Consider the following 19,888-nt stretch of genomic DNA (forward strand, 5'->3'; position numbering starts at 1 on the left):
GCCAGTGCTAGAAACTACACATGAACAAGCTGCTTATTATTTATGTCAGCAACAGCTGAGGTAGATTCATAGAATCATAGGGCTGGAAGAGACCTCAGGAGGTCATTAAGTCTAACCCCGTGCCCAAAGCAGGACCAACCCCTACTAAATCATTCCTGCCAGGACTTAAAAAATCTCTAGGGATGGAAATTTCACTGCTTCCCAAGGTAACCCATTCCAGTGCTTCACCACCCTCCTGGTGAAAGAGTTTTTCCCTAATATCCAACCTAGATCTCCCCCACTGCAAATCGAGACCATTGCTCCTTGTTCTGCCATCCATCATTCCTGAGAACAGCCTCTCTACATCCTCTTTGGAACCTCCCTTCAGGTTGGTCAAAGCTGCTATCAAATCCCCCCTCACTCTTCTCTTCTGCAGACTGGACAAATCTAAATCCCTCAGCTTCTTCTTGTAGGACATGTGCTCCAGCCCCCTAATCATTTTTGTTGCCCTCCGCTGGACCCTTTCCAATGTATCCACATCCTTTCTATAGTGGGGGGAGGAGGGCAGAGAACTTAACACAATATTCAAGATGGCCACAACTCCCCAGTGCCAAATAAAGGGGAATAATCACTCCTCTAGGTTTGCTGGAAATGCTCCTCCTAATGAACCCTAATATGCCATTAGCCTTCTTGGCTACAAGGGCACACTGTTGCCTGATATCCAGCTTCTCACCCACTGTAATCCCCAGGTCCTTTTCTGCTAAACTACTGCTTAACCAGTCGGTCCCCAGCCTGTAGCAGTGCTTGGGATTCTTCCTTCCCAAGAGCAGGACTCAGCACTTGGCCGGGCTGAACCTCATCAGATTACTTTTGGCCCAGCCCTCCAATTTGTCTAGGTCACTCTGAACCCTACCCCTACTCTCCAGCATATCTACCTCCCCACTTAGCTGTGTCATCCACAAACTTGCTGAGGGTGCAATCCATCTCCTCATCCAGGTCATTCATAAAGATTTTGAACAAAACTGGCCTTAGAATCTATCCTTAGGGCACTCTAATTGAAACTGACCACCAACCAGATATTGAGCCTTTGATCACTACCTGTTGAGCCAGACAATCAAGCCAACTTTCTATCCACTTTACAGTCCATTTATCCAATCCATACTTCCTGGCAAGAATTATGTGGGAGACTGCATCAAAAGCTGTGCTAAAGTCAAGGTATATCACATCCACTGACTTCCCCATGTCCCCAGAGCCAGTTACCTTATCACAGAAGCCAATCAGGTTGGTCAGGCATGCTGATTCAGCACTTTATTTTTCACAGCAGAGCTCCCAGGAGTGTACTACTTCACTGAACGTCCAAAGGAAAGCACCCTATCTCTGCTAGGTAATTCCCTGTGACCGGAGCTGCTCCCCACAGGTGCCTCCCAGGCACAGGTGTGATGCATCCTCTGTTGATAGTTACTCCAGCTCTGCAGTGGTCTCTCCCTTTCTATGTCATGTAGAGTCCAACAAACCCTTGTTCCAATGCCCAGCATGTGGCTGATATAACTAGCTGAACAATTTATTTCATCTCCTACTTTATTAAAAAATATTATTTATCAAATAGCTGTAGGATCCAAAAATTAAAGTTGAAAATGTCTGGGGAAATTCACCAAATCATTGTTATAGAATACACTTCAAAGCAGTTGCATATGTAAATGCACACACTGGGGAAAGAAAAGCTAAACAAAGCCTTATTGTATATATGCACTTTCTGTGCCAATCTTACTTATACAGAAACCATACTTGTAGTGCTTGTCTTCATTATGGAGAAGATTGACCCTCTAGAAGTTGAACGTCTAGCATTCAATTTAGCAGGTCTAGTGTAGACCCCTAGACTGAATGATGAGGGCAGTCCCTGTCAGCATTGTGTACTCCTCATTCTGTGAGGAGTACAGGAAACTGACAGAAGCATGTGCTCCCATCAGCCTCACACAGTGTAGATGCCATGGTGGCTCGATTTAAGGTAAGCCAAATCCAGCTATGCATTTTGAGTAGCTGGATGACGTACCTTGATCTGAGCTGTCTGGTCTAGAAAACCAGTCAATACAAAGTAGTGCCTGCTTCCTAAGGAGTCACACTGAAATCTTGATTTTAGGAAAATAAATAAATGAAATGAGATCAATGCAAGTAAAATTGCTTCTTCATATAATTCTGAGCACATTCAAATTAAATTGATTTAGGATGCTGTTCCCCATGGAAAATGAGAAAAAAAATACATGTGGGATATTTGCAAATGTCCCAGTGGGCAGTTAGACAGCAAGCACCCATTGAAATTCAATGAGAATTGGACACCCCCTTCCCTCAGGCTCATTTGAAAATCCAGCTGTGTAGGGCAGCTCATTTCCCCATCCCCTGCCTCTTCTTGGTTTCCAAGTTCATGAAGCATGGATGCCTCAAGCGAATATAATTAAAGAAACACTTGAACAGCTATTTTGGGACTCAAAACTTTTCCAAGTCAGAGCCTGAAATATCCAATTAACGGCTGTTACAACCAAAAAGTTGAAGATGAGGATGCTGCAGGCAAAGAATGGAAAAAAGGAAGGGAGAGGGAAGAGAAGGCCAGAATGTAAAATCTGAGTAGTACTTGCTGAGAAATCTATGGGGCTAGTATGCAAGGGCTTAGAGCACAGGTCCAGAGTTCAGACTACAGTGATGCCATTGGTGGGGAGATGAGATGGGGAAGGTCTAGCTGTCAAGGAGCAACAACAGACTTTCCTACATCGGGTTTTTATAGGATGAAGGATTTAACTCTGCAACTGAGAATCATGTTTTCCATCCTTCCATACTCTCAGCTACCTCTCGTATTTTGCCAGCCAGTGATCACAAACCTTTGAACATCTTGCTATTTCCCAATTGACTAATTGATTGATCTGTCCATCTCACTTGATTCTTTCACTTCTTCTATGCTCCCCATAGTCTGAGAGATCACGGGCTGTCAGTTGTAAAGGAACGATTTTGTTATGAAGACAATACCTCTGTCACTTCATAAATATTCGGTATGTTCCCAAAATTGTGATCTGCATGATCAGTGTGAACAAATGAATTGAAATCACCTGTTTAGATCTTCATTTTTTTCCATAGCTGATAGAAAAACTAAGTCCTGTCCCATAAACTTGTCATTTTGGGGGGTGTTCAATTGCACGTATAAACACTGGGCAAAATCCTTTCACTATTGAAGTCAAGGTCAAGACTTCTACCCTTGGGTGGTGAAATTCACAAAGATGAAGTCAATGGGAATCAGGCACATGTGAACCTTGGTTGGCAGAAGCATTTGGGCCCTTAACTTTAGTTTGTGGGAATTTGGGCACCCCGATACCTTTGTGAATCCCACTTTACATGCACAAATACCACAGATTTGGTACTGGTATATACACATGGGCAATCAGCATTTGCTTTTGTATACTTAATATTTGCAAGGGTATCTTTAACATGCACAGAATTCTGTGCATATTAGACATACTTAAGGACATGGTGCTCCAACTGATGCCTAACAAAAAACAAACAAACAAAAAAAAGGGTGGGTGCTGGGCATCCACTGGAAGACCTCTTCCTCTGCTACCCAGCTCCTTCCTTCCCCTCCTAATAGCTCCTTCACCTCCTAACCAGCACCTCCCACAATCAGCTGTTTTGTGACATGCAGGAAGTATAGGGGGCAGCAGAGAGGGCAGAGCAGACTGGGGGTGGGAGGAGGTGGAGAATACTCATAGTACAGGATTCTTAGTATTGTTTTATTGCAGTTTTTCTGTACAATAAAATAAGCCTGTGTTAGTGTCCTCCCTCAATTCCCTCTTACAAAGATGTCTCAGGATACTGTGCCCAGCCAGACAGTGTTAAAATAATCATCAAACAGAAATGTCTTTAGTCTAGACCTAAAAACTGTGGCATGATCGATTATTTCAGATCTTTGGTTCCATAGTTTACACTCCATAATGACAGAAAGGTCAGTAACACAACAACCTCTATCTGCTCCAAACAGAACAGAATGAGCAGGAATTCACTTACTCCTACAATGCAAAGCTGAGTATTACTTTGCAATAGGGCTTGCCAGAGTAACACAACAGTAAGTTTAACTTGAGGGCCACAGTTAAGATCCAAATGGACTCTGAAATTCATAATTAACTTGTAATGCTGCACTCTGTGCCTTTTTCTTCCTTCACTTAATTGTGAATGATCCTCCACTTCCTCTGTAATGGGTTTAGTTTTTTGCCAGTGAAGTGGTATTGAACTCCTGCTGTAAAAATAGTACAACTATGCAGAGACTGTGCGCTTCTGATCACTTTGAGCACTGGAGCTAGTGACATTACAAAGCTTGTTAACTTAAAATCTTTGTTTTACCTTTTTTGCAATACATTTTACAAAAATCTACCCTAGGGAGCAAAGGGCCAGTTGCTTCTTTATTACATTTTAGAAGAGCCACATTATTAGCGTTCCAGTCTATATATTATGAAATTAAGTGGATACCCTTGGGGTTAATTCCTTGTTGTAATTGTAATGAAAAGAAACAATTTCTAACCCTCCATTTAAGATCTATAACTATTAAAATCCACTAGTCTTAGTGACTCCTGGGGCCAGCAGAGTACTTCAGTATATATGAAAGAGGGCACTCCTACAGTGTCCAATATCAGTAATTTATAAAAATAACAGCCTCCAAGTGTGAAAACTAACAAATGAGTTTTCCATTTAGCCCCTCCCTGCTGTTTGCCATGGTGTGTTATAGTCATCAACAGTGTCAGTTTATATGTGTATTGAAGTTATGGAGCTGGGTTCCAGGATTCTGTTTTGTCCAGAGGAGGAAGAGTGCAATGTGATGTTTAAACAAGAAGAAAATTCACAGAATACAGCTAGAGGGAATATATTCAGGGGCAGGGGAGCTGAAAGGAAACCATTTTCAGCACACCAGAAATACTTTATGATAAAATATATTGAAGAAAATAGAAACATTTAACAGTGAAACCTTTTCTATTTTTAAAAAATGAATCAAAAGGTATGTCATCTATTTAAAACCCACATATATATCTGAAAGTGTATTCCCTAATATTGCAAATCAGGCCTACAATTACTGTACTAAAGGGAAAAAACAACAAATGGTCTGGTAACACTTTATATACTAACAAAACATATAGATGATACCGTAAGCTTTCGTGTGCACAGCCCACTTCTTCAGAGGCTGTGCCCACGAAAGTTCATGATACCATCTACATGTTTTGTTAGTCTATAAAGTACTACCAGAACATTTGTTGCTTTTTCTGTACAGACTAACTTGGTTACCCCCCGAAGCTTCTGTAACTAAGGGTATGTTTACACTACAAAGTTAATTCGAACTAACTAATTCGTTAGTTCGAATTAACTTTCATAGGCGCTACACATGCAAACCGCTAGTTCGAACTTAATTCGAACTAGCGGAGCACTTAATTCGAACTAGGTAAACCTCAGTCTACGAGGACTAATGCCTAGTTCGAATTAAGTAGTTCGAATTAAGGCTGTGTAGCCACTTAATTTGAACTAGTGGGAGGCTAGCCCTCCCCAGCTTGCCCTGGTGGCCACTTTGGGCACAACCAGGGAAACTCTTCTGCTCCCCTACTGGCCCCAGAGCCCTTAAAGGGGCACGGTCTGGCTACGGTGCCTGTGCCAGGTGCAAGCCTGCCAGCACCCAGCCAGCAGACCCAGCACCTGGCACGGCACGAGCCAGCCACCCGCTGCCACCCAGCCCTCCGCCTCTTCCCAGGACCAACTTAGCAGCTCCCAGGAGCCTGCCCGGGGCCGCAAGAGGTGGGTGCCTGCCTTGTCTAGTGCGGACATCGTGGACCTCATTGAGGTTTGGGGGGAGGCCTCCAACGTCCACGACCTCTGCACTAGGCACAGGAAAGTGGCCGTCTAGGGCAGGATAGCTGCCAGCCTGGCCACCAAAGGCCACATGCAAACCCAGGAGCAGGTTTGCATGAAAATCAAGGTGGTCCAGTGAGATCCCCGACCTGAGCCCTGAGCTTAGAACATAAGAACATAAGAATGGCCATACTGGATCAGACCAAAGGTCCATCTAGCCCAGTAGCCTGTCTGCCAACAGCGGCCAACACTAGGTACCCTGGAGGGGATGGACCGAAGACAATGACCAAGCCATTTTTCTCGTGCCATCCATCTCCAGCCTTCCACAAACAGAGGCCAGGGATACCGTTCCTACCTCCTGGCTAATAGCACTCCATGGACCCAACCTCCATGACTTTATCTAACTTCTCTTTAAACTCTGTTATAGTTCTAGCCTTCATAGCCTCCTGTGGCAAGGAGTTCCACAGGTTGACTATTTGCTTTGTGAAGAAGAACTTTCTTTTATTAGTTTGAAGCCTGCTACCCATTCATTTCATTTGGTGTACTCTAGTCCTTCTATTATGGGAACTAATGAAGAACTTTTCTTTATGCACCCTCTCCACACCACTCATGCTTTTATAGACCTCTATCATAACCCCCCTCAGTCTCCTCTTTTCTAAGCTGAAAAGTCCCAGTCTCTTTAGCCTCTCCTCATATGGGACCTGTTCCAAACCCCTGATCATTTTAGTTGCCCTTTTCAGAACCCTTTCCAAGGCCAAAATATCTTTTCTGCTATGAGGAGATCACATCTGTACACAGTAATGAACATATGGCGTACCATAGTTTGATACGTCCCCTCTTCCTTCTTCCCCTGGCTTCCCTCTTCCAGCTACCTCCTCCCAGGTTTCCCCCTCCCGTCTCCCACCCTCTCTGTTTCCCTCTCCCACCTCCTTTTCCCCGTCTCCCCAAAGGTTAATCTCCCCCCCAGTTTTGTTCAATAAAGAGAGTTTCTATTTTTGAATACACATGTCCTTTATTTTGTACATCAGGAAGGGGGGCTAGGAAGGGGTAAGTGGAAGGAGGTGAGGGAGGAACGGGGTACGAGCCCCCGATGGGGAGGACTGGGGTGGCTCTGCAGTCTCCTCGGGGTGGAAGCTCTCCTGCAGCCCCTCTATTGGCCCCCCTAGATGGCAGCCTGTGGCAAGTGCAGCCAGGCTGATGGCCGAGTTCTGTGATGTGCCGAGTGTGGGCACTCGGGGCACTCCAAGACAGGACTGCTTTGCTGTCCCTCATCGAGGTAGACAAGCAAGCAGGGAACCCTGAGAACTGTCTGTCCGCGGTGGGGGTCGGGTACCTTTAAGAACAGCCGTCGGCTAGCCTGAGACAGCAGCTCCACACTCTAAGTCCTAACCTGATGCCCTGCCGGCACTGCTTCCAGCCAGCCTTAACTTCGGTTCAGGGTCCACTCAATGTGGACATGCTAGGTCGAATTAGCACTAATTCCTCCCTCACCTCCTTCCACTTTCCCCTCCCTAGCCCCCCTTCCTGATGTACAAAATTAGTGCTGTAGTGTAGACATACCCTAAACGATTAGACACAAAGCAGTGTTTTCTATTCACACTGCCTTTATGTTGTGCACGTGACTGTACTTTGGGTGAAATTCTTCCCCATTGGAATTTTGGCACTGATTTCAGTGGGCCCAAGACTTTACACAAAGAATAAAGTCAATATCATTGTTCCTTCTAAGTTACCTTTGTGCATGGGCAGCTCCTTCATATGTCAAAGAGAAATTTTTGTTGTCATTTAAATCACACAAAATGTGACTGTAAACCTCCAAGCATTATTAGGGAGACATCTGGATGTGGTAGTATCTGAACCTTCTAATAACTCGTTTTTACAGACTGACCAGTTTTACTTCGACAGCAACCTCCTTAGAATGCTGTAATTCGGTTTGCTAGTGGGGGAAAGAATAACAGGACAGCAACTTGTATGTTTGTTGTTTCATAGAAATAACGATCTTACTGCCATTAAACTACACATATATCATCTAAAATTCCCATTTGAGTATACAGTAGATTTACTAATTGAATAGAAAATAAGTTTCTCAGGCTATGTTAGTGTTAACTTGTGAAAATTCAACACAAAAGAATTCTGGTTAGGTTTCTCTTTTTACTAAATCTACATGTTTAGTTATGATTGACAAGAACATAGCTCTTCTTGTGTCTCTACTTCCACTTCAGAAGAAAGGTAACATGTTTACATGCCTTGCCAGAATAGAGCAAATTCTGCCTCAAGAAATATGATGAGACAGAGAGTTCAATTGTTTTGGATATATTTTTATTTATATTGGGAAGAGGGAACGGAGGGGATGAGGCATCACACTGCATGCCATTGATTACTAAACAAATGGGTTTCGTTTTAGGTAAGCACACAGTACTTACTGTTTACTCATGCCAGGTGTCTCCGAGACTATTCATGAAAAGTCATTATTCCTCAGGTTCTCACAAATCATTTACAAAACCTGGCCACTGCAAGACTGAAAAGCTCCATAGTCATGCCAGTAGAACACCTGTTTGAGAGATTTAGATTGCAAGCTCTACGGGATAAGAAATTACTTCTGTTGGCTGCTTCTAAAGACTTACATACACCTGCGATGCAAAATAAAAATAAAATACTACCACCCCAAGACAAGATATTAATATGTTTGAAGAATTAAAGTACTTTCTTCAAGTCTGACTTTCCATGACTCTCTTTTACCTAGCATGTATCAACAGACTTCTAAGTTGAGTATCTTTCATGACCTTTATATTATTTTTATTGAAGAAAAATGTTCAGAAAGTGCCTGACTGTCCCTGGGAAGTGAAACTCTAATATTGATTGTGTAGATGAGAGAAAAGGCTTTGATTCACAGGGAGAATTATTGAAAACCAAACATGAATAGATAAATGTGTTTAAATGACAGCTGAGTTTTGGTGGTAGGAATCAAGAGCAAGAATTGGAAGTCATTCAGAGGGGGGCTTCACAATGAAGAAGTGTTCAAATGTTTAAAGGATGAATATGTACAAGTGTGGTAAAACAACCCCTAGAAGTAGAAATAGGAATGTTCACTAAGGCCCTGATTCAGCAGTCCGTTCTTTTCCAGCAAAGCACTAATGCTTAAAGTGAAGGCCAGGAATGTGCTTATATACCATTGACTTCTGAACTTGAGCATGTTATATACTGGAAAGAAATGGACTTAAGCTTATGCTTGGATGCTTTGCTGAATTGGGGCCAAAGTAACTCACACATCTTGGGGCTTGGTAACTATATTCTTGAGTTGCAAGCAGTTGCGGATCCTTAACATTCGAGCACTAGGATGAGTATTTAGAATGGATATTACTAAAGTGATGGCACAGCGTACACATATTAATGCTCAGGTCTGGTAATTTGAGGGATGTTACTTGTTATAATAGTATAATAGAAGGGTGTTACACTGTAATGATCACTAAATGAGTTTAAAAGATAAGGAGATACAGGACCATTAAGAATCTGTGTCTATTTTGATAACTATATTGGGGATTTTGTTAATACCATACATGTATTCAGAGATAATTGTGAAGAGTGCATCTTAGACGTTAAAGACAAATGTAATATATACAGAGCAGATCCTGGCCAAATTCCAGCTTGGTTAATTACAGTCTGCCTACCTAAAATTTTCCCTGCAGTTTCAATTAGATATGGCATTCTGCACTTCCTGGACCCAAACTGTTGATGTATGAGCTGAAATAGTTGCCTCATTTCACTGCAAATGTGGCTGCTTTTCAGATGTAAAAATGAGACTATAAATCTCTTCTTCAGGTTTTGAAAAGTGATGGGAGATTCATTGAATGTAAAGTGTTATAAAATGGACAACAGACCCGCCCGAGTACTAAACTCCTTCCCACAAAAACCAAATATTGTACTTACTGAGATTACTCATGTCTGTACCTTTTAACTATTACTGCCAAACATTCTTGGCTTTTGATCACATTAATGCTAAATAATAACTGCTCTTTATGCAAATACTTGAGTTTTCATATTCAAAGGATATTTATTTGCTGTTTGTCCCTGTATTAAACTTGTACAGGGAGAAGAAACCATAGGTATTGGAACTAAGGGGCACTTCCACACTCCCAGGCTTGAGTTGGTTTCCATTATACACTCGGTTTAGAGTTTGGTTCAATGACTCTCAATAATCCCTCTCTCTACAAATTGTTCCCTTAACTTCTGCCTGCAACTGAAATCAATAACAAATAGTGAAAGATGATGATTTATTAACAGTATTCCTTATGCTAAATATTGCTCATTAAAATTTTGTATTTATTAAAGAATGGATCCATTTGTAGAAATCATCTTCAGTTCACAAATGACTAGCAAACAGAAAAGGCTAGATTTGGGGGGACAATTTATTCCCCAGGAATCATATTACAAGCCCTGGATAACATGAGGTGTATAACTATTAATATTGCTTTCCTCCCAGCCCAGAATGAATAGCAAACTAGAAAAAGACTGAAAGCAAGGACAACCTTGATTAGTCTATACACAGGGCAGATATGCCTACATTTGTCATTTGTTTTCTCGATCCATGAGTTAAGAACTACAAGCAGACATTTGCTTAATACTCAAAAAGCCAGACACAAAATAAAACATTCAGCTTCAATTAGAGGACTCATTCCCCCACCTCCAATAAATGAAAAGATTTTCTGTATCAAGGTTTAGAACTAGCCTGTTATGAACTGGATGTGTGTGTCAGTTTATCCATACAACTTGTCCCATTGAAATAAATAACGATTAATTGGGTAGAAGGGATCAAGATATATATAACACTTTTTCTGAGATGACTGAAGAGCTACGAGTATATTTCACACTTGCCTATACATTACTGCAGGCTCTTTCTGATAGAGCTCTAATCAAGAGTTGCTGGTTTGTGTATTTTAATATCTGAGGAAAAATTAAATAGATTTCTAATTTTATATAGGCACAATCAGCTTTCTGACAGCAATGCTGTATGGCTTACTATGGAGACTCCTAAAAAGTCACAAAAATAGGCTGTCCAAGTAACTTGTTATACCAAAAAATAAAAAAGAATAGATTAATACAATATAGTCTTAAACTTAAAATGATATAACGGAATGGGATTATTCACTGCACTGGCACTTAGTGTAAAAGATATAAGCTCTGTTTGGTCCATTTTTAGCTTCCAGTAAACCACTTTAGCACTTAAGATTTTGGGGTGCTATGAATGTTGATTAATGTGCTGATTGTAACGGTCTCACTGATCTATCAGGCATCCACCTGTTGTCTCTTGTTTACACTGTAATTACTTGGTGCAGGGAGCATCTCTTCCTTGAGGCTGCATACAGTGCCTGAGTCTAGATTGGTGGCCTCTATGCCCTAGAAAAATAGACATAAAAATAATAGTCATAGATAAAAACATTCTGTTGCACATTAGATCCTGTTCACTTCCTATTTTATTGCCTTTTTCAAGTCTCCTGTTTAAATATAGAATGTTATAAATAGCTACAATATTTAAGACATAAATGCTGCATGGGCTGAATTTACTGTATTACTTTCTGAACAGAATATTAAAAATGGTATGGTCACTACTGGTAGAACACAAACAATGGTGTGCGGAAAGTGAAGGAGCTATCCAATCACACAAGCACACTATTAGCTAACCCAAAGGTACCTAAATGCACAGCACACATAGCCAAAGGCTCCCTAGCATGAGCTGTTGTCACATACTTCCTGTTTGCACAGCTTTCTAGCTTCTGCCATAGAAAAAGTCCCGTGTATGCCTTCTTATTTATGAGCAATTGCAGCACAGCAGCCACCACTAGCTGTGAGCACCCTTCTGAGTTAGGGCTGTCCCTGGGGCTGTTCCTCTTCTATTTCCCCTACATCTAAGCTCCTTTAAGAACTCACTCAGTCTCCTGTTACCTTTTATGCACAATCCTTTAATCCACTCTTCACCAGAGCTCCTCAGGCGAGCAACAGTTTAGCACCAAGGAGAATGCAAGAGTCAAAAACCACACACAGTTTCCCAGGTCACCTTTAACTCCCGCTCACAGGCTTTGTCTAGCTAGGGCTCTGCAGGACACAGACTTTGCTCCTTGTAGCTAGTCCTTCCACTTCTTCACATAGTCTCCTGATCCCCCAGCATCCACAGCTTACTGTATCTGGCTGTTTCAAAAACAAACACACACACTCTTTCCCTCTTCTCTCTCTACTGCACTTCTACCATCTTCTCCTTGGAGCCTTTTGTATTGGAAGCATCAGATTCCTCTCAGGTGAGGATCATCTCTAAATGAGGGCTGGCTGCAGGGTCTCCAGCCCACAGGGGAGCCATCCTGTTACAGGGATTAAAATAAGAAACACTGGAGTGGACAGTGAGTAGAAAATCTTATCCCTTCTCAGCGATCAGTGCTATACTGGGGGAAGCAGGACATTTAAACTTCTGCACAGTGTAGAGAATGAGACCCTGTCCTAAGAGGCAGGTTGTGGGGTATCTGAGGAATCTGGGAAGGGTTGTGCATTGAGAGAAATCAGTGCGGCTTGGAGGCACGTGAAGATTCACTGCCCCATTGTCCGTTAGAATAAGTATTGGACACAGCTTTCACGCATGCACACACAACTCATTCATATAAACAGCAACATAGTTGGTGAGACACTGCAGAAAAGAGTAAAGCCATGCCTCAGGCGGTACTCAAGTACATATTCCACAAGCTCCCTGCTCCCCCATACCCTGACCCCACATCTGCACTGCTAATTGTAGCAATGTAGTGACTTGCTGCCTTCCCCATTGAAGGGATAAACTCCAGGGCTAGGTCTAGACTACATCCCTTTTTCGTAAAAGGGATGTAAATTAGACGTATCGCAATTGCTAATGAAGCGGGGATTTAAATCTCCCCCACTTCATTAGCATAAAAATGGCTGACGCTTTTTTTCTGCACGGAGCTTTGTCGGAAAAAAGCACCAGTCTAGACGCTGATCTTGCGAAAAATAAAGCCTTTTCCGAAAGATCCACTTATCCCTTATTTCATAACTGCTGCTTTTGCGGAAAAACTTGCCAGCTGTCTACACTGGCCGCTTGAATTTCCGCAAGAACATTGACGATCTCATGTAAGAAATCAGTGCTTCTTGCGGAAATACTATGCTGTTCCCATTCGGGCAAAAGTCCTTTTGCGCAAAAGATTTTGTGCAAAATGGCCAGTGTAGACAGCTCAGATTTGTTTTGCTCAAGAAAGCCCCGATCGCAAAAATGGCGATTGGGGCTTTTTTGCGCAAAAGCGCATCTAGATTGGCACGGACGCTTTTTCGCAAAGAAAAAGAGTAGAGAAGGACTGTAGCAGCAAGGAAAGGTTCTGAAAAGGGGAGTTTTTCGGCTGCCTCCCCCTAGGCAAAGAGAGGCTCTGGTGGGGTAAGTGAAAAGCTCTGACAGTGGGAGAGTCTTTCACTGATATGTGTAGCTACACATGGCACTGTGGACACAGCTGGCTTTTCACTGTGGCATGTAGCTACATGTCACTGACACTGGTGTGCAATATAAACATAGCCACGGACTGTAAGTTGCCCTGCTTTGTTCTCCTGTATACACAAAAGGCAAAAGTCATTAAGCCAAGAGTAAGTAATTACAGATTTCTCATAGGTTAAAAAAAACCCTCCCCTCTTAATCCTGGCATTCATACAGATGAATAGCAGCACATTTGGATGCCTGATACATATTCCTTAATGCTGCTGTTGTACTATTCTTCATAAAGAAAAGACAAACCCTTTCAAAGACACTCCTCCTTCCAGCAGGAACTATACAAATTAAGTGTTCCATTTCAAGGGCAGGACAATACAACATGATTTTTAAAAAATGGTACCATGAAGATTTTTTTCCTTTCTCTTTCCTTTTTAGACCTTGAGAAGCTTGTAACAGATCTGATTTCTTCTGACCCACTGTAGTGATTTCAGAGCTGAATTGGATCTCCTGCTCAAAGTATGATAAACTCAGACTGTGTCACAGTTAATGACTGGTGTGCTAGAAATTTTCTGAAAAGAAATACAGAAAAGTACAGCCACATATAAAAGTGGCATCAAATTGTTATGGCAACAGGAGTTGTAGAAATGCTATCAAAGGCAAGTTACCACCCACAGTTTTGCATCATGTAGTTATGACAGTTATTTCAAATTAAGAAAGTATAGAAAAAGATTTTTCCTCCTGTCTGGAGCTTGGCACTCATGTCCTAAACAAATACATTCACTGCTCTTTAATTCCAGTCCAATTATGGATTGTATCATTTACTCATTCTGTAAGCCTCTTTCAGGATCATTGGAAAAATTATCTTTTTAGATTGCTAATGAATGCAACATATTCACTGCGTGTTTTTTCTGGCATGTACTGTATTACAGCTATTTGAAACGTTTTCAGATGCTGAGTATGATGGGTAACAAAATTTGGCTGCATTTTCCTTTCCATTTGATTTAGGTTCTTTGATGCTAATTTCCGGGGTTCTCAGTTGGCCTTATGCACATGTTTTATCTATACACGATTTTTATTATGAGTACAATACTTTTCCTTTTTAATTGTACCATATGTCTTTCAAGTATTTTTCTATTCCCTTAATGATACAAATACATCTAGTGGTCACTTGCCTTCATGTGACCAGTCTCTTTACAGCAAAAAATGAATTTTGTGTGTGTATGAGTGTGTGCTGAAAGCAAAGAGTGATGCCAGTATCAGCGAAGAGGAGTCTAGGATGGGGAAGTTCTCTCTATGAATATAATTAACGGCTAAGCATCAGATAGTACACACATGGCCAGCAAGGGTACGTCTAGACTACAGGCTTTTGTTTCCAGAAGTTTTATCGACAGAATTTGTCCACAAAACTTCTGTCGACAAAGAGCGTTTAGACTACATCAAGCAGACAGACAAGACTATTCACTTTGTCGACAGAGAGCATCCAGACTGCAGGACGCTCTGTCGACAGAAGAAAGTACCCAGAACTGCTTCTGCCAGGTCACAGGGGCAGCATGTACTTCCTGGTGCTGCTGCCTGCCCTTTGCAGAGACATGCGCTAAAAGGGATCCACCCGATTAGCCCTTGCTCTGCTGCTGCAGCTGCCTTGCTTACCTCCTAGAGGGACAGCAAAGGTTCTGCAGGGCTTGCTTGGAGTGCCCTGCTTCCTGGCACAGCACAGCAGTGTGATTTTTTTGGGAAGGTTTTTCCAAACCTTTGTTTGCCATGGAGCGAGAGCTGCCCCTGGGCAGGTGCTGGCCCCACTCCACGGAGCTTCAAATGCTGCTGCAACTGCATGAAACTATCATGCTGTTTATGCCTGGTCCGGAACCTGAACCCAGACTGGAGCCCCTCCTTCAGGATGCAGTAGCACTGTTCCTGACTCTGAACTTTTTCCCGGAGAGGCGATTTTGGAGGATGGAAACAAGTACGGACTAGTGGGACCGGCTCGTAATGGAGCAGTGGGATGATCAGGCTTGGCTCCAAAACTTCAGGATGTGGAAGTCTACCTTCCTGGAGCTCTGCATCTGGCTTGCCCCCACCCTGCAATGATAGGACACCCGCCTGAGCCCTGCCATCCCTCTGGAGAAGAGGGTAGCTATTGCCCCTGGAAGCTGGCCACTCTTGATAGCTACCAGTCAGTGGGACACCAGTTTGGTGTGGGGAGATCTACTGTTGGTGCCATGTTGATGGAGGTAAGTCCCTCGGGGGCAGGGGGTGGGAGCAGTCCATGAGGGGTAAGGAGACTGTAACAGAAAAGGGGTGGGTGGGGGGCAACGGAGGGGAGGTGGTGGAGGGCTCCTGTGCCTTACACCACCATATTACTGGGAGCAATCACTGGGGAGGGGGGATACTGGGGTCTTGGGCAGGGAGGGTCTCCCAAGGACTTGGGCAACCCCTCTTACTTCATATTCTGTGTGTGTTTGTATGTGTCTATTTCTGCAGGTGGTGAGGGCCATTAATTCACAGCTGCTGAACCAGATTGTCCGCCTCAGAGATCTAGACACCATCACGGCCAGTTTTGCAGGGCTGGGATTCCCAAACTGAGGAGGAGCGCTCGATGGAACCCACATTCCCATCCGTGCACCACCCCATCGAGCCGCCCGGTATATCAACAGAAAAGGGTACTTTTCCATTGTGCTCCTGCATTTTCGCCATGGTCCCCTCAATGTTCTCCATCACCTCCACATGCCTCCACAAGAGGTCATTATAGGCCCTCCAATGCCTGTGGGTGCTCTGGGACCGGTTGGGTGGTGGCACAGGTGTTGCTCGGTGGACAGCAGGAGCAGGTCCGACTGTGGAAGAGAAGAGGGAGAACCGATCAGTGTTAGGAATTTACACACAAGTCCTTACAACAAGGGATGGGAATGTTGTTACTGGTAGGCCAAGTCTGGCCTTGCCAGCCACCTCGGCTGCACAGGGGCCCCGTTGTGGCTAGGACAATGTCCACCTCCACCCCTTACATCCTTCCCCCTCTTCACCATGGCTGTCCAGGCCAGATAAGTGTGTAGCCACAGTAGGACAGGGGCCTGCAGCACCTTGGGTCTCCCATGGCCCCCACCCACATGCCCGCCTGCTTGCACATGCATAGAGAGATGCAAGCTGTCCAGGAGGACCAAGACGTGAACATTGCTCTGCATCCTCTCTGCTCCCACCTCCCGTGTTCTGTGTCTGCGACCCTGACTGCACTCACCTGATGTTCCTTCACCAGCATCAGAGGATGCCTGCAAAGCTTCCTGGGTCTCTGGGACAGGCTGCAGAGTCAGGGTCAGGGTGTCCTCCATCTGCTCCCCCTCCTCCTCCTCCACATCTTCCCTGGGGACCTCCTGCCGGCTCTGCTGTACCGGTGTGTGCAACCCTGTCTGCAAAAGCACCAGTGCAGACATAGGTTCCTGGCCTCCCAGGATGCGATCAAGTTCATTATCATAGGTGCAGTGCACCGGGGCTGCACCTGATGCTGAGTTCTGCTCTCGAGCCTTCACGTATCCCTGCCGAAGCTCTTTGACTTTCTCCCGGACCTGTTGCAGTGTCCTGGGGTGGTTCCCTTTATCGGACAGCCCCTGAGCCATGCAGCCGTAGATGCTGGTATTCCTGCACCTGGTGTTCAGGGCCTGGACTATTTCCTCCTCCCCCCCACAGCTCAAGTAGTATCAGGACCTCTGGCTCTGACCAAGCTGGGGCTCTCTTTTTCTCTCCTGAGAGAACTTGGACTGGATCCCTCCAAGGTCCTTGGGGGCCTTGTAGCTCTGGAGCTGCACACATGGCCACGTGCAAGTGAAGCTGGGAGAGCTCTGTGCTGACAGGCTTTCTCTGTGGCCAGATTCCTGTCACAATGTCTGCCAGGGATGTCTGTGCCTTTAAAACATGACTACAGACAGGAACAAGAGGAGTTTTTTCCTGAAGAAGGACTGTCCAGCTGGGGGTTTCCTTGGAGGTCTTTTTCTGTCGACGAAAGAAACCCCCGGGTCCAGACTTCCCTTTTTGTCAACAGAATGCTGTTGACAAAGGCGTTATGCCTCATAAAATGAGGTTTACCAGCGTCAACAAAACTGCTGAGTTCTGTCGACGTTATGTATAGTCCACTTTTGTCAACAAAACCCCGTAGTCTAGATACACTCCAAGTGCTGCCCAGCAGCTTCTGCTGGCAGGAACAGAGTACCTCAGCCTTTAGGAGCTGCAGGGGATGTTGCCTGCAGATGGTCAATGTCAGCAAAATGTTTAGTGGCTTACAATCCAATTACTTTGATGCAGCTTGCGGGCCACAGGCTGCATACGGCTTGAGGGCCACACATACATACAAAGCCACTAATGTAGATTACTCGTAACAGCAGAAAGTGTGCCATAGGTTGAGTAATACAATTGATCAGACTAGATAGACCCTTTTGGTGAAAAACTTATATGAGTCTACAGCACATGGGAAAGGGTTTGTAATATTTACAGGAAAATCAAAAGTGTCCTTGTTGAACACGTGGACCATGTCCCATGACTTCTAAGGGCTATCTCAGATATTAGGGCTGAGTGCATGGCTCTCCACCAAGTGTTTTGAGGGAGGTAGTTTTAAGGCAGAATAGTTATATTACATTTCACCCTACTGGCCTGCTCTTGTCCCCATAGAGACACAGGTGAAAAATACCAACCAGAATTTGGCCCAAAATAATTTTCTGTCATTTATTTTGCATGGAAGAATATTTCACAGTAACAGGAATCCACTCCCCACAATGAGATGGTGTGAACGGGGGGTTTCATGAAATTCTTTTCTATCACTGGAGAGAGGTGTTTTAAAAATACTGGTGATTGTGAAATTCAGTCTTTTTAAAGGTGGTTGTATTTTCCTGGCATTATTTACATCCACAGATACATTTGTGGTGGGGGAAAAGAATGGAGTGGCAGAATCTACACCAGATATACATCTGTGACTTACATTAAAAAGACACTGCTGTGCCATGATAAATGAAGATACAGAAAAGCATACAAGATATACTGAAGAATAATAGGAAATTTTTATATGGAGAACAAATGCTACCAGAAAAAGAAATGACCTGATATGACCAAGAAACACTACGGCTGTGTCTAGACTGGCCACTTTTTCTGGAAAAGCAGCTGCTTTTCCGGAAAAACTTGCCAGCTGTCTACACTGGCCGCTTGAATTTCCGCAAAAGCACTGACGATCTCATGTAAGATTGTCAGTGCTTTTGTGGAAATACTATGCGGCTTCCGTTCGGGCAAAAGTCTTTTTCCGAAAAACTTTTGCGCAAAAGGGCCAGTGTAGACAACAGAGATTTGTTTTCAGCAAAAAAGCCACGATCGCAAAAATGGCGATCGGGGCTTTTTTGCGGAAAAGCGCGTCTAGATTGGCCACAGATACTTTTCCGCAAAAAGTGCTTTTCCGTTAAAAGCATTTCCGGAAAATCATGCCAGTCTAGATGTAGCCTACATGAATATGAGGGGAGAAAAGATCAGGGGCACAGTGAATGTCTTTGAGATCCTAGTGTGCTGAGAAAACACCTAGATTCATCTCTTTCATTGACCTATTTGGAATTTGCATCTGACAGAATGCATCAGAATAGATAGACTATGGATTTATTCCTCTCCTGCAATTCCTATATTTTGTGAATGAGTTTGTTGATAGGATGCCTCGAGGGCCTATTTACCAATATTAGCAAAATAAGGAATCGTTCCCTCTTTTCAAAAACCAATTCCCAGTCAAATGATTCCTCATATCTCAATTTTTAAATTTTATTTTGTGTGAGATAGGAAGTTATTTCTGAACCTCCCAACTTTTCACCCACACGGTACACAATCCATATTGTGACGACAGCCCTAAGACATTAAACAACCCTTCCCACACATACTATTCACTTGACACAAACCTTTATTAGAATCATTTGCAGAAAGGCACTGCCTATTGCAATATTATTTTTTCTTTCACAACACAAGATAAATTTGAATAGCTTGAAATGACTGTTTAAATGATTTAAAGGTACTGACCTGGCAATGAGTCAGTCACAGTGAGAGGTTCTATCTGAAATGAAATGACCCATTACTATTGGTCTAATTTGTGAGTTATGGTTTTGCTCCAGTGTGCTCTAGGTTCATCCCTGTGTGAGCTAGCTTACTGTTGCTATTGAGGAGGAAAAAGATTATTCTCTTGTGGAGGATGCATGTTTGTGAATAAAGCAGATAAATGGAATGACAGAGAAGAAATTCAGGTTCATTCTGTGGCTGATTCATTTTCACAAAAAAAATTCAGTAGCAAATACACATTTCCATGAATCAAAATAACTGTGATCATTTAGGACTAGACTGATTCTTTTGCATAGGTGCCCAAGGTCACAATCTGGAAAAGGGAGCGCCAAGAACAAATGCTCCTTCCTTGTGCTGCCGTGCATGCAAGGTGGAACATTAGTGCCACCAGTGGTACTAGCCACCCAAAAGGGGCTGAGGTGTGGCATGACCCCACATCCTTTTCACATCAGGTAGCAATTTGTTTTCTGAACTGCTGTAAGTACACACTGCACCTGGCATAATGATGTTAAACTTACT

The sequence above is a fragment of the Pelodiscus sinensis genome, chromosome 9, assembly GCF_049634645.1.
Source record: "Pelodiscus sinensis isolate JC-2024 chromosome 9, ASM4963464v1, whole genome shotgun sequence".
In the NCBI taxonomy this organism is placed as follows: domain Eukaryota; kingdom Metazoa; phylum Chordata; order Testudines; family Trionychidae; genus Pelodiscus; species Pelodiscus sinensis.